The sequence below is a fragment of the Triturus cristatus genome, chromosome 1_1 (genome assembly GCF_964204655.1).
Source record: "Triturus cristatus chromosome 1_1, aTriCri1.1, whole genome shotgun sequence".
NCBI lineage: Eukaryota > Metazoa > Chordata > Amphibia > Caudata > Salamandridae > Triturus > Triturus cristatus.
In genome coordinates, this window is record NC_140579.1 from 11,525,788 (window position 1) to 11,539,835 (window position 14,048).

The window sequence follows — 14,048 nt, forward strand, 5'->3', positions numbered from 1 at the left end:
CCGAGCGTTGCCCCAGATAAAGTTTCTCAGCAATTTAGTGAGTGCGGTGAAAAAGGTCGCAGGTACATACAAGAGCAAATTAGCGAAGTAGTACAGGAGTCTGGGAAGCATGACCATTTTGGCTAGTGCTACCCTGCCAGGGATTGTCAGCGGTAGCGTGCTCCAGAAGCGTACCTGCGATTTGATCACCGTTACAGCCTTTCCCAGGTTTCCATCGAACAGGTCTTTGGGCTGGTGGTATATCTGTATCCCCAGGTACAGAAGGTGCGCTATCTCCACTGCACTCGCGTACCACCAAGAGTGTACCCCGGGTCAAGGTTGCCCTCCCCAAACGCATAGATGCAGGACTTGCCAGCATTCACTCGGAGTCCCTGCGTCTTATGATGTTATCTTGCTTAGTCTGGAAATCCTCATTTGTGCTGTAATTACGGCGGGCCCGCAGCACCTCCCCATAAGAGATGCTGTTCACCAAGGGGATGGGATGGTGGCTCGCCGCATGCAGCACGGTGTTTGACACTGTTTCCTTATGAAACAGACGTGTCGTAATCCTGTTCTGCTTGATCTCAATTATTGTATCCAGGAATTCACAGTAATTCGTGTTGATATTATGGGGAAATTTAAGATTTAAATTGTTTACTCCTAACTCTTAAATAAACTCCTTTGCCAAGGATTCAGATCCGTTCCAGATTAGGAATAAGTCGTCGATATACCTGATCCGTACTAGTACGTGATCAGTATATGGCTCGAGCTTCTCTGTCCAGACCACCTGATCTGCCTACCAGCCCAGGAACAAGTTTGCCAGGCTGGGGGCGAAACAGATGCCCATGGCAGTACCCGATCACTGTCGGTACACAGATTTCTCGAAGAGAAAAATAATCTGTTGCAAGCAAAACAGCATCATGGTTTCTAACATCTCATTATGTTTCCAAAGGCTAATGTGTCTGCTCTTGAGAAAATACATACATGCGGATACACCTATAGTCTGTTCAATGCATGTGTACAATGAGCAAATGTCCAATGCTATCATATGACAGCCTTCCTCCCATTGGACGTAGTGTATCCTCCGTAAGAAATCTGGGCTATCCTTACAATACAACCTTAGGTTTAGCACATATTTGGAAAGGAAAATGTCCAAGAAGATCGATGTGTTCTCTAATAGGCCACCATTAGAGGAGACTATCGCTCGCCCTGGTAGACTAATGGCGTCTTTGTGTATTTTCGGCAGAAAACACAGGCAGGGAATCGGTGGTTTGTCAGTTCTCAAAAATCTATATTCATCAACGTCCAGAAGGCCTTGGTGGTACCAGTTGGCTAAGTGATCGTGAAATTTCTTGATTGTTTCTTTGTATGTCTCCCAGTTTATCAATTTACTGTTAATTAATTATTAATTTGTATTTTTTGTATTATTTATTCATTTTTGGTATTGAAGATTAATTTGTTGTTAATTAATTAATAATAGGCAATTAATCTTTAATAATTAAAATGTATTGGTATTTAAAATTAATTAATTAATAAATAATTTGTAATTGATGATTCATTTTCATTAATTTTTTATTAGCGTTGATAATTAATTTATTTTTCTTTAATTATTAAATAATTACTTTCCCTACTGTTACAGTCACTGGAGGGGGAAATAGTAATTTTTACCCCTACGCTATCCAACACTTTTCCTACTGTTGCACTCACTGGAGTGGGAATAGTAATTTTTACCCTTACGCTATCCTACACTTTCCCTACTGTTGCACTCACTGGAGTGGGAATAGTAATTTTTACCCTCTTGCTATCCAACGCTTTCCTTACTATTGCATTCACTGGAGTGGGAATAGTAATGTTTACCCTCCCGCTATCCATCGCTTTCCCCACTGGTGCACTCACTGGAGTCGTAATAGTAAATGTTACCCTCCTGCTATCCAGAGTATATGGTATGGATGTATCACAGAACAGCATAAGGAAGTTTATGACTTAGTTGGACTGGGATCCTGCTATTCAGGGCCCCAGTCCAACTGCTTTCTCTCAAATATGGTTTGCATGTACATTAGGTACATACCTAATTGGATTCTGGAGTGCCTTATAAGCCCCTAGTATATGGTATACTATGTACCTAGGGCATAGGTACCTCAGAGACCTACCAGGGGCTGCAGCATATATTATGCCACCCCTGGGAAGCACTCCAAAATGGCACCACAGGTCTGCTACTGCAGCCTGAGTAAGGGTGTGCTTGCACCCCTTACAGTGGTATAGGCTACCAATATCCACACATATATACAGACACATATAAACCTTTAAGCCACTCCAATGGCAGGCCTTGACAATCCTGAAGGCAGAGTGCTTGGTTTTATGTGAGAGGGTGCCCAAGCATGAGCTGAGCCCCTCTGCATCTTTCGGAAATGCTTCCTTATGGCTGTTCTGTGATTCAGCCATACCATATACTCTTAAGTGCATTGTAACCGCGTGGTAAATGCTAACTTTGGAATGGCTGCATCAAAACATGTCGTGTTTTGGTGTTGGCTTTGGGACACTACCCCCCCACCCCCACCAGTTCTGGCGGCGGGCTTAGCATTCCACCCTTCTAGAGGGATAGACATGTTCACACTGGCTAAACCCGGTAGGACTTTCCTGAGCCCGGGCATCACAAAATGGATGCCTATGCCACAGACACGGGTCTGGCCTCCTGCTGCTGACCGAAACTCCGGCAGGGGAGGCCTGGACAATAGGTTTCCTGTAGAAGGGAGTTGTGACCACCTCCCCAGACAGGCAGAAGTGTATTGGGGCTGGGCGGGAGTACTCTCTAGTGCTTTGAAGTCCTGCACTGGCGGAACGTTAGCTGTCCCTGTGCATAGCCCAGTTCAAACCGGTTGCAGGGGCTACCTGCCCCTGCTCTGTCTCGAAACTGGACAAAGGAAATGGGGGTAACCACCCCTCTTTCCAGGCCCACCCATAGGTGGGGCCTTAGAGTTAGTCCATCCCCTAAACTTACTATAAGTATAGGAATCCAGTCCCTAGGACTTTAGATTACCCTGGACGAATCTCTGCAACATATATCCTGGACCTTCGACGTTCTATGCTGACTAGAAGAGTGAAGAAATCTCCCTTGGGGTCAAGGAGTGACTCCCCTGCTTGGCAGGCACCAAAGAAGCAACTGACCGGTCTGCATCGCTGAAGCTCCCGCCGGACGCCGAAGTCTTTGCATCACCAGAGGTGGATTTGCCGACTTCCCGGAGGCTACCCTGAGACCACAGCAAAGCTGAGGCCCATGGCTATCGTGGGTTACACCGTGCAGCAACACTATCTTCCTGGTCCTCCAAGAAAGTGGTGTTTTGGGCTCTGAGTAGCCCCAGCCTTGAGCACCTCCTGCTCCGAAGATTGTTGGCCTCCACTCCACGAGTGACCCGTGGGCCAGCTTCAAGTGCGACCGCTCGAGCCTCCTTCGCGATCACTAGCCCGTTGGCTAGCAGGTCCCCACGAAGGCAACTCCTTTTCTGCTTGGGCTTTCCTGGTTTCTCCAGACGTGCCCTGACTTACTCTCGCTGAGTGAGTCCCTCAGACCTTGCTGGTCTGCACCGCAGACCTTTCTCTAAATTCCAGTGACTTGCTGTTGCCAAGGCTTGTTGGGTCCATTCTGATCACCGACACCGCAACACTCGACAGACTTGATGGGACAGCTCGAATCCGGCCGTGGACTTCGTCGACGCCTCCTGGACCTCGTGGCTGAAGAGTCAAGACACCCATCAACTCACCTGAAGCACCTGACATCTGTGGGCATTGGTCCATCCTGCCCTCGGTCACTGGCAAGTGACCCAGACTCCGTCCCCTCTGCTTTCAGGTTCATTCCATCCTAGATCCAGTCTTGGATCTCTTCGGACACTTCTCCTCTTCACGGCAGCAGCAGTTCTTTGCAGGCTCCCATTGAAAATGACGACGCGACCCGACACCAAAAGACACCGATGCACCCGGCTTTCCTGGGTGAGGTAACTCGAGTACTCTGGTGCTCTCGTGGGTGCAAGCCCTAGAACTTCTTAAGTCCAAAAAGGTTAGTTCCTGACTCGATTAGAAGTGTCCCTAATCTTTAAATTTTCAACCGCGACATTGCCCATAGAAGATAACGGGAACCCGCGGTTGTGTTTACACACTGCATACAGTCCCCGTGGGTCCCCTGTGTCACTACCTTGGGGGGTTCCTTGGGGTCCCAGCGATTCTACAGGCTATAGGCCTAGTGTCTATTCCAGTCGTGGTTCTTATACCACTTTTTTGGTATATGGTTTGGTACGCCCCTAGGGCCCAAACGTGTATTTGTGCTGTTACTGATGATTGCTATCTTGTAACTAAAGTACTTCGAACTCCAGTCTCATAAAGAGACTAGAGGGGTGTGTGTTAACCTAAATACATATATTTTAAATATATACCTGGTGTGGTTGTCTTTTCATTTGATCATTCAAGAGATTATAGACTGGTAAAACAAGCTGCTTTACATTACTCCAAGACTTAGCCTGAAGGCTGCTCTCCATAGCTACCACTAGGATAGCTTTCAATAAAGGTTGTCTTTAACCTATCACCATAAGGGGTCATTTGAACTGATACAAGGTGCCCACTAGAACTAGTGGACAGCATATATCAGGCCACCTTCTCACATTGGTGTGCAGCGTGTGGGATTCCAGCTTGCTATTGTTTTACCAGATAATCTCAATTGAATTGATCAACTGAAAACCACTAAAGGTACCTGCGGTACATATAATATCAAGTTTAGCTAAAGTAAGTTCTACTGAACTTAGAGTTGTGTGTTAAGGGATAGCACACCCTTTCTAGAACTCAAGAGAGTTTAGTAGGCCACACTAGTGTAGGTAGTGCAATACACCATACCACATTAGTAATGTCTAGTCAGCCAAGAACCAGTGGCTCACTACCAGGAACCAGTGAGCTCCTTCCCTATAAATATGAGGATCTCTCCTTTGCTCAGCTTAGGGCCTTATGTTCCATTAGGAAGCTGAAGACAGGCAAAAGTCCATCCACCCAGCATCTCATAAAGATACTTAAGCTGGATGATATCACAGGGCCTAGTGGGCCTGATGGGGTAGATAGTGTGGGTGGGGCAGCAGGTGAGGGTGGGCCTAGGGGTAATAATTTCCCTGACCCTAACTCTAATGCTGACCAGACTGGTGACAATGACCAGACTCGGGTGAACACAGATCTCCTGGATGAGGATGAGGAGGATGACAATAATGCTATTTCCTTCATTCCTCCAGGTAGGCCTGACAACAGGGCTAGAAGGGATAGATCTCTGTCAAGGGGATCTGTCCATTCTACCTCCTCTATAGGAACCTCTGTTTCTTCTCAAAGAGGGAGGGAAACCTCCCAGGAGAGGAGAGAGAGACTGCTGAAGTATGAGCAACACAACTTCAACCTCAGAAAGCAGCAGATGGCCTTAGATAAGGAATCCCTGGAGCTCTACAGAGCTAGTAAAAAGGAGGGACTAGAGTCCCTTGGTGGCGGCAATTTCGCTAGAGATAGGGAGAGGTCTTATGACCATAGAAACCTAAGTAAGATTGTCCCTCCCTACCAGAGTGGGGATGACATCCACAAATAGTTAACTGTCTTGGAGAGGGCCTGTAATGTACAGAAGTTCCCTCAAGGTCAGTGGGCAGCAATCGTATGGCTCTCCTTTGCAGACAAAGGTAGAGACAAGCTCCTCACTGTAAGAGAAGAGGATGCTGATGATTGCAAGGTTTTGAAAAGTGCACTGATAGATGGGTTTGGCCTAACCACTGAACAATACAGGTTAAAGTTCAGAGACACCCAAAAAGCACAAAATCAAGACTAGGTTGACTTTGTTGACTGTGCTGCTAAGGCTCTGGAAGGTTGGTTATCGGGCAGTAAAGTGTGTGACTTCAAAGGATTGTACAATCTGATAATGAGGGAGAAGATTGTTAATAACTGTCAAAATCAGCTGTTGCACCAGTACCTGGTAGACTCTGATCTGAACTCTCCCCAAGAATTGGGAAAGAAGGCAGACAAATGGGTCAGAACCAGGGTGAGGCAGAAGGTACGGAACCAAGGGGGTGACCCAAAGAAGCAAGATTCCAAAAACTCTGACACGGGTGGGGACAAGGGTAAAGACCAAAAGTCTTCTCAAGGGCCCCAAAAATCTTCTTCAGGTGGGGATTCACAGTCAGGAAAGGGTAAAGGCCAAAAGAAACCTTGGTGCAAAATCTGTAACCAGAAAACTCACTGGACTAGTGACTGCACCAAAGCCAAAGAAAATACTCCAACCACCACCAATGCCCCTAAGGCACCTCCTCCCCCTAGTGCAGTTACAATTGGTGGAGGGAATACACAGAATAAGGGTGTAGTAGGGTTGACCCTGGGTTCTGAGATAGACTCTGGCCTAGTCAGAGTTCCAACTCAGGCCGTGCTCGTCAGTGATGGGGGCATGGATATGTCTCCCTTTGTGAACCCCAGTAACCTGGGCAAATACAGACAGCAGCCTTTAATTAATGGAGTAGAAGCTTGGGCATTCAGGGACACAGGAGCAAGTGTCACCATGGTGACAAAAGATCTTGTGGATCCTGGGCAGATTATACTTGGTGAAATGTACCAAGTGACCAATGCTAGCAATGTCAGAACAGACCATTCTCTGGCAGTTGTTAACTTCTCCTGGGGAGGGGTAACTGGCCTTAAGAAGGTTGTGGTAAGTGCGGACCTACCAGTACAGTGTTTGCTTGGCAATGATCTGGAAACCTCATCTTGGGCGGAAGTGGAGTTCAGGACACATGCAGAAATGTTAGGGATCCCTGCTCATGTCTTTGCTGTGACCAGGTCACAGGCTAAAATGTCTAAAGCTGGACAGGCCCTGGATTCTGGAATAATGGACCAGGTGCCTCACAAGAGGAGGAGCAGTAGGGTTAAGGCAGAGCCTTCCCACCTGACTCAGAATGCTGATCAGTCTCCTCGGGGAGATAATCTTGAGCCTGAAGAAGGAACTGTCCCAGTTGAGCTTGAACCTGACCAGGTTGAGTTCTTGGGGACAGTGGACCCTTCCAGGTCTGATCTGAGCCAGGAGCAGAAATCCTGCCCCTCTCTTGAAACCCTCAGACAGCAAGCTGCTGATGAGGCTGCTGGGAATGCTAGTGGCACCCATAAAGTTTATTGAGATGATGGACTCCTTTACTCAGAGAGTAGAGACCCCAGTCCTGGTGCATCCAGGAGGTTGGTTATATCTCTGAAGTTTAGGGGTTTCCTATTGACACTAGCCCATGATATTCTCCTAGCAGGACACCTAAGCCAGAACAAGACTTGGGACAGAATTGTTCCTCAATTTCACTGGCCCCACATGTCTGAAGACACAAAGGAGTGTTGTCGCTCCTGTATAACCTGCCAAGCCAGTGGCAAAACAGGTGGCACTACAAAGGCCCCGCTGATACCACTACCTGTGATGGGGGTGCCCTTTGAAAGGCTAGGGATTTACATTGTTGGTCCCATGGATGCTCAGACAGCATCTAGGCACAGATTTATACTGGTGGTGGTGGATCATGCCACCAGGTACCCAGAAGCAATTCCCCTAAGGACCACTACAGCACCTGTAGTGGCAAGAGCTCTCTTGAGTGTGTTCTCAAGAGTAGGCTTTCCTAAGGAGGTAGTATCCGACAGGGATGCAAACTTCATGTCTAGTTACTTGACTGCTATGTGGAAGGAGTGCACACCCATCACCCACAATGCAATGGTTTGGTTGAGAGATTCAACAAAACCTTAAAGGGCATGATCAAAGGACTCCCAGAGAAGCTTAGGCGAAAATGGGACCTGCTCTTGCCCTGCCTTTTATTTGCTTACAGGGAGGTGCCTCAAAAGGGGGTTGGCTACAGCCCCTTTGAACTTTTGTTTGGACACCCTGTCAGGGGTCCATTGTGTTTGGTGAAGGAAGGATGGGAGTTACCTCTCAAGCCCCTAAACCAAGACATAGTCGACTATGTACTTGGTCTCCGCTCCAGGATGGCTGAGAATATGAAAAAGGCAAACAAAAACCTTGAGGCTAGCCAGGAACTACAAAAAGCCTGGCATGACCAAAAGGCTGTACTGATTGTGTTTATCAGCCAGGACAGAAAGTGTGGGTGTTGGAGCCTGTGGCCCCAGCAGCCCTCCAGGACAAATGGAGTGGACCCCACACTATTGTTGAACAGAAAGGAGAGGCTACTTATTTAGTAGACCTAGGAACTCCCAGGAGTCCCCACAGGGTTCTCCATGTCAACAGGCTAAAGCCATATGTGGACAGGGCTGACATGGGCTTGCTCATGGCAACTGATGAGGGACAGGAGGAATAAAGTGACCCACTCCCTGACCTCCTCTCACAGAACTCTGATGATGGGTCAGTTGATAGTGTAGCCTTGGTAGGCAGCCTCACTGCCCAGTAGCAAACTGATTGCAGACAGGTTCTCAATCAGTACAGACTCATGTTCTCACTGACTCCAAGTCAGACTACCTGGTGCACTCATGAAGTGGGCACTGAGGACAGTCTGCCTATTAAAAATAAGATTTATAGGCAACCTGACCATGTCAGGGACTGTATCAGGCCAGAAGTCCAGAAAATGTTGGATTTGGGTGTTATTGGACCCTCCGTTAGCCCTTGGGCTAGTCCAGTAGTCCTTGTCCCTTAACCTCACACCAAAGATGGCAAGAGAGAGATGAGGTTTTGTGTAGACTACAGAGGCCTCAATGCAGTCACTAGGACTGATGCCCATCCCATCCCCAGGGCACATGAGCTAATAGATACTTTGGCCTCAGCCAAGTATCTTAGCACATTTGACCTGACAGCTGGCTACTGGCAGATCAGACTAGCTGATGATGCAAAGCCAAAGACAGCATTTTCTACCCCTAGTGGGCACTATCAATTTGTGGTAATGCCCTTTGGTCTGAAAAATGCACCTGCCACTTTCCAAAGGTTGGTGAATACAGTCCTTACAGGCCTGGAAGACTTTAGTGCAGCATATCTAGATGATATTGCGGTCTTTAGCTCCACCTGGGAGGATCACCTGGTCCACCTAAGGAATGTTTTGGAGGCCCTGCAAAAAGCAGGCCTAACTATCAAGGCTACTAAGTGCCAGATAGGGCAGAGTCAGGTCGTGTACCTGGGCCACCTTGTAGGTGGAGGCCAGGCTCAACCATTACAGAGCCAAATCCAGACCATAATGGACTGGGTTGCTCCAACTACCCAGCCTCAGGTGAGAGCCTTCTTAGGCCTGAGTGGGTACTATAGGAGATTTGTCAAGGGGTATGGATCAATAGTGACACTCCTGAATGACTTAACTTCTAAAAAGATGCCCAAAAAGGTTCAGTGGACAGCTAGCTGTCAAAAGGCATTTGATGACCTGAAGCAGGCCATGTGCACTGCTCCCATTCTGCAGAGTCCTGACTACTCCAAGAAGTTAATTGTTCAGACAGATGCATCTGAATTGGGGGTAGGTGCTGTACTGTCACAAGTGAATGATGAAGGTCTGGATCAGCCAGTAGCTTTCATAAGCAGAAGGCTGACCCCTAGAGAGAAACGTTGGTCAGCCATTGAGAGGGAGGCCTTTGCTGTGGTTTGGGCTCTGAAGAAGTTGAGGCCATAATGGTTTGGTACTCACTTCCTTGTTCAGACAGACCATAAGCCCCTCTTATGGCTAAAACAAATGAAGGGTGAAAACCCCAAACTGCTTAGGTGGTCCATTTCCCTACAGGGGATGAACTTTACAGTGGAACATAGACCTGGGAGTAACCATGCCAATGCAGATGGACTCTCCAGGTATTTCCACTTAAAACATGAAGACTCAACTGGTCAAGGTTAGTTTAATATCCCTGCGTTTGGGGGGGTTGTGTAGGAGAGTAGGATCTGCTTCACATGGGTACCCCCACTTTTTGCTGGTGTTTCATTGAAACACCCGACATCGGTGGGCATTCGACTATCGTGCCGCTGGTCACTGGCAAGTGACCCAGGCTCTGTCCCCTCTGCTTTCAGGTTCTTCACAGCTCCGATCCAGGCTTGGATCACACCGGTCACTTTTCCTCTTTACGGCAGCAGCACTTTGCAGCATCACGCCATTGAAAACGGTCGAAGATTCCCGGATGGATTATTTCAGGGGAACTCTTTAAAGCACTCGGTAGAACCACTGTCGCCTACTCTAGGCTGCAGCAAGGGGGGGCATGCCAACACCGGTCTGCCTGTGTGTCAACATCTCCATAGAACGTCATATGTAATTGATAAGAAATGTAATTCTCTCTGCCCGTCTCTTACCTCCTCTTTCCCCCTTTCTCTATCTTTTCTGTCTGACTCTCTTTCTTTTTCTCTTATTATCGATATGGGGGGGTTAGCTAAACAAATGTGACACACTGTCTCAGGACAATAATGTATAAACTTCACCTGAGACAACCTATGCTAACCCTGTAACAGAAGTGCTATTGTGTTCAAGTATAAAATAAATAAAACATGTTGAAAATAAAAAGCAATCAATCAATCAATAAAAAACTTTCTTTCGGACCTTAAAAGTGCAAATGACAATGCATACAAATTTTTTTTAAAAACGTTAAAATAAAAGACAGAATGAAAATATAAATCACTCGGTAGAACATTTGCGTTTTTGAGAAAATTCTTCAAACAATGTGCTAAAAATGCAATATTGGGCTCTTTAATACAAACTCAAAGCTCACATCAACAGAGCCCCCTCTCAGCAACATCCCCCCCTCTGGATACTTGTGGGGGGGCCAGACTCGCTCAGGTCGCTCATCGAAGTGGGGGCCTTTATTTCAATATTCTGCCCCTCTTTCTTCCCAGTGACCACCCTGGGGCAGTAAATACATTATAAACCCTTGACACCTACCTTCTCTTCTCGCCCAGCGCCCTCCCCCTCCGGGGGGGGGGGGGGGGCTTCTCGGCACGGGGGCTTCTTCACGTCACTCCCTATGGACTCATCAGAAAGGGGTCTTCTAAAGCGCCTCGAAGGATGCAGCGCCCTTCATGTGCTGCTGCCTCGTGCCCTGGGAGGTCTCTGCCCTCGGTCGAGGAGTGAAAGTGAGAGTGAGGGAGGGTGAGTGGACTTTCACCGGCTGAGACATCCTGGACTAACCAGAGATAAGGCAGCTCCTACCCCTCCCCCCGTGGTGCGAGGCGCTATCTCCCGCTCTCTGCCCTGCCCTGATTCCGGCTCGCAGTTACCGCTGTCCCAGACCTTTGTCCCGGTGCAGTTTACAAACAAACCCAAGCAGCGCCCAGATGCGCAGGGGGCGGCGACAGGGGGCGGCCACACCTTTCACCATCAGACCCAGAACAAGACGGAGAAGAAGCGAGAAAGAGTAAAACAGGACAAAAGTGACAGAGAGAGTGTGTGGGGGGGGAGGGGAATACCCTGCAAGAGCGAGAGAAAGAAGCCGGGAGTGTGGGGGGGCATGGGGTGGAATCAGGGTCCCTCGGTATTCACCCCCCTCACCCCGCCATTCATCAGCGCCCCGCACTCATGTATGATGTCATTGTGTGTTTTATTTACTGTTAATGAAGTCAGAAGCAGGGCGGTGAGACCAGCCGAAGGATACCAGATGATGGGCGTCAGTGACGTCACACCGCAGCCCACCCCGGACCGGTCTGAACACCCCGCAAACATCTGCACAATCCTCCAACGCAGAAAAGGAAAGACGAGCCCCTAAAACCAGATGTGACGTTTGTTTATTTAATGCGCACAGAAATAAGGCATCCATGCACACATTTACATACATAACACATACATGTAAATAAATATGCGGATAGGGAGATTGCCTCACAGAGACACATACCTATATTCACCCAAATACACAGACCAACACACATGAGTCACCTACACACCCAGGCACAGACTAACACACATGCAGTCACCGACACACCCAGGCACACAGACCAAAACACATGCAGTCACCTACATACCCAGGCACAGACTAACACACATGCAGTCACTTACACACCCAGGCACAGACTAACACACATGTAGTCACCTACACACCCAGGCACAGACTAACACACATGCAGTCACCGACACACCCAGGCACACAGACCAAAACACATGCAGTCACCTACACACCCAGGCACAGACTAACACACATGCAGTCACCTACACACCCAGGCACAGACTAACAAACATGCAGTCACCGACACACCCAGGCACACAGACCAAAACACATGCAGTCACCTACACACCCAGGCACAGACTAACACACATGCAGTCACCTACACACCCAGGCACAGACTAACACACATGCAGTCACCTACACACCCAGGCACAGACTAACACACATGCAGTCACCGACACACCCAGGCACACAGACCAAAACACATGCAGTCACCTACATACCCAGGCACAGACTAACACACAACGCGTTACAACAAACAAATGATAGACGGAATGCTGGCAATGCATACATTCTCCCCCAGTCAAGAGATCTGGGTTAAATCCATCGTTCTTTTGCCCACTACACCACCCCAGTTTACATGGCCATATGCAAATCAGTCTTGACCCTGTGCCTCATGGGAACAGTCCAGCCCGAACTGCCAAGCCATGTCTTCCCTGGACCGGAATCAAGCATCCTAGGACCGGTTTCTGGCTATCAGCCGTCATCAGCCAGGATAGCTTGACTCCAGTGGCGTAGTGAGCACGGGTCCCACGTCTGGGAATACCCATCCCACTTAGGGCGAAAAGCGTTACAACAAACAAATGATGGACGGAATGCTGGCAATGCATACATTCTCCCCCAGTCAAGAGATCTGGGTTAAATCCATCGTTCACTACGCCACTGGAGTCAAGCTATCCTGGCTGATGACGGCTGATAGCCAGAAACCGGTCCTAGGATGCTTGATTCCGGTCCAGGGAAGACATGGCTTGGCAGTTCGGGCTGGACTGTTCCCATGAGGCACAGGGTCAAGACTGATTTGCATATGGCCATGTCTGAACTGGGGTGGCGTAGTGGGCAAAAGAACGATGGATTTAACCCAGATCTCTTGACTGGGGGAGAATGTCTGCATTGTCAGCATTCCGTCCATCATTTGTTTGTTGTAACGCTTTTCGCCCTAAGTGGGATGGGTATTCCCAGACGTGGGACCCGTGCTCACTACGCCACTGGAGTCAAGCTATCCTGGCTGATGACGGCTGATAGCCAGAAACCGGTCCTAGGATGCTTGATTCCGGTCCAGGGAAGACATGGCTTGGCAGTTCGGGCTGGACTGCTCCCATGAGGCACAGGGTCAAGACTGATTTGCATATGGCCATGTCTGAACTGGGGTGGCGTAGTGGGCAAAAGAACGATGGATTTAACCCAGATCTCTTGACTGGGGGAGAATGTCTGCATTGTCAGCATTCCGTCCATCATTTGTTTGTTGTAACGCTTTTCGCCCTAAGTGGGATGGGTATTCCCAGATGTGGGACCCGTGCTCACTACGCCACTGGAGTCAAGCTATCCTGGCTGATGTCGACTGATAGCCAGAAACCGGTCCTAGGATGCTTGATTCCGGTCCAGGGAAGACATGGCTTGGCAGTTTGGGCTGGACTGTTCCCATGAGGCACAGGGTCAAGACTGATTTGCATATGGCCATGTCTGAACTGGGGTGGCGTAGTGGGCAAAAGAACGATGGATTTAACCCAGATCTTGTCAAGAATTCCTGTCATACAAGGGAAACACGCCCTTATGTAAACAGGAGAGCTGTTACATAACTCAAGGGAAACACGCCCTTATGTAAACAGGAGAGCTGTTACATAACTCAAGGGAAACACGCCCTTATGTAAACAGGAGAGCTGTTACATAACTCAAGGAAAACACGCCCTATAAAGGGAGGAACCGGGAGGTACAAGGCTGTCGGATATTGTGTTTACACCGACGTACCTGCTTCGTGAAGAGCAGTGTTCCGGAGTGGTGCTCCAGTAAGGCAAGAACGGAGGTAGGTCGAGTCGTTACTCCCTGGGCCGTGTCTTGCCCCATCGTCACCTGTGAAGGACCCGGAAGCTCTACCGGTCAACCATTGAGCTTCGCTTTTTGACTCGGCTGAGTCCAAGCGCAGTGGCGCTTTTGCT

The 14,048-nt window shown here is 48.6% G+C and overlaps 1 protein-coding gene across 4 annotated transcripts in view; it reads right to left on the reverse strand.

Annotated features, from left to right (window-relative positions):
- Window positions 1–11,045, reverse strand: part of LOC146869122 (butyrophilin subfamily 1 member A1-like) — a 149,005-nt gene extending 137,960 nt beyond the window's left edge. For 2 of the 4 annotated variants that reach the window (XM_085624302.1, XM_085624151.1), the window contains exon 1: window positions 10,842–11,040. The gene's annotated coding sequence lies outside the window, so the exon portion shown is untranslated. Of the gene's footprint in view, window positions 1–10,841 lie in introns of all 4 variants that reach the window. The other 2 variants (XM_085624126.1, XM_085625081.1) reach the window with 2 other exon arrangements.
- Window positions 11,046–14,048: the final 3,003 nt, after the last annotated feature.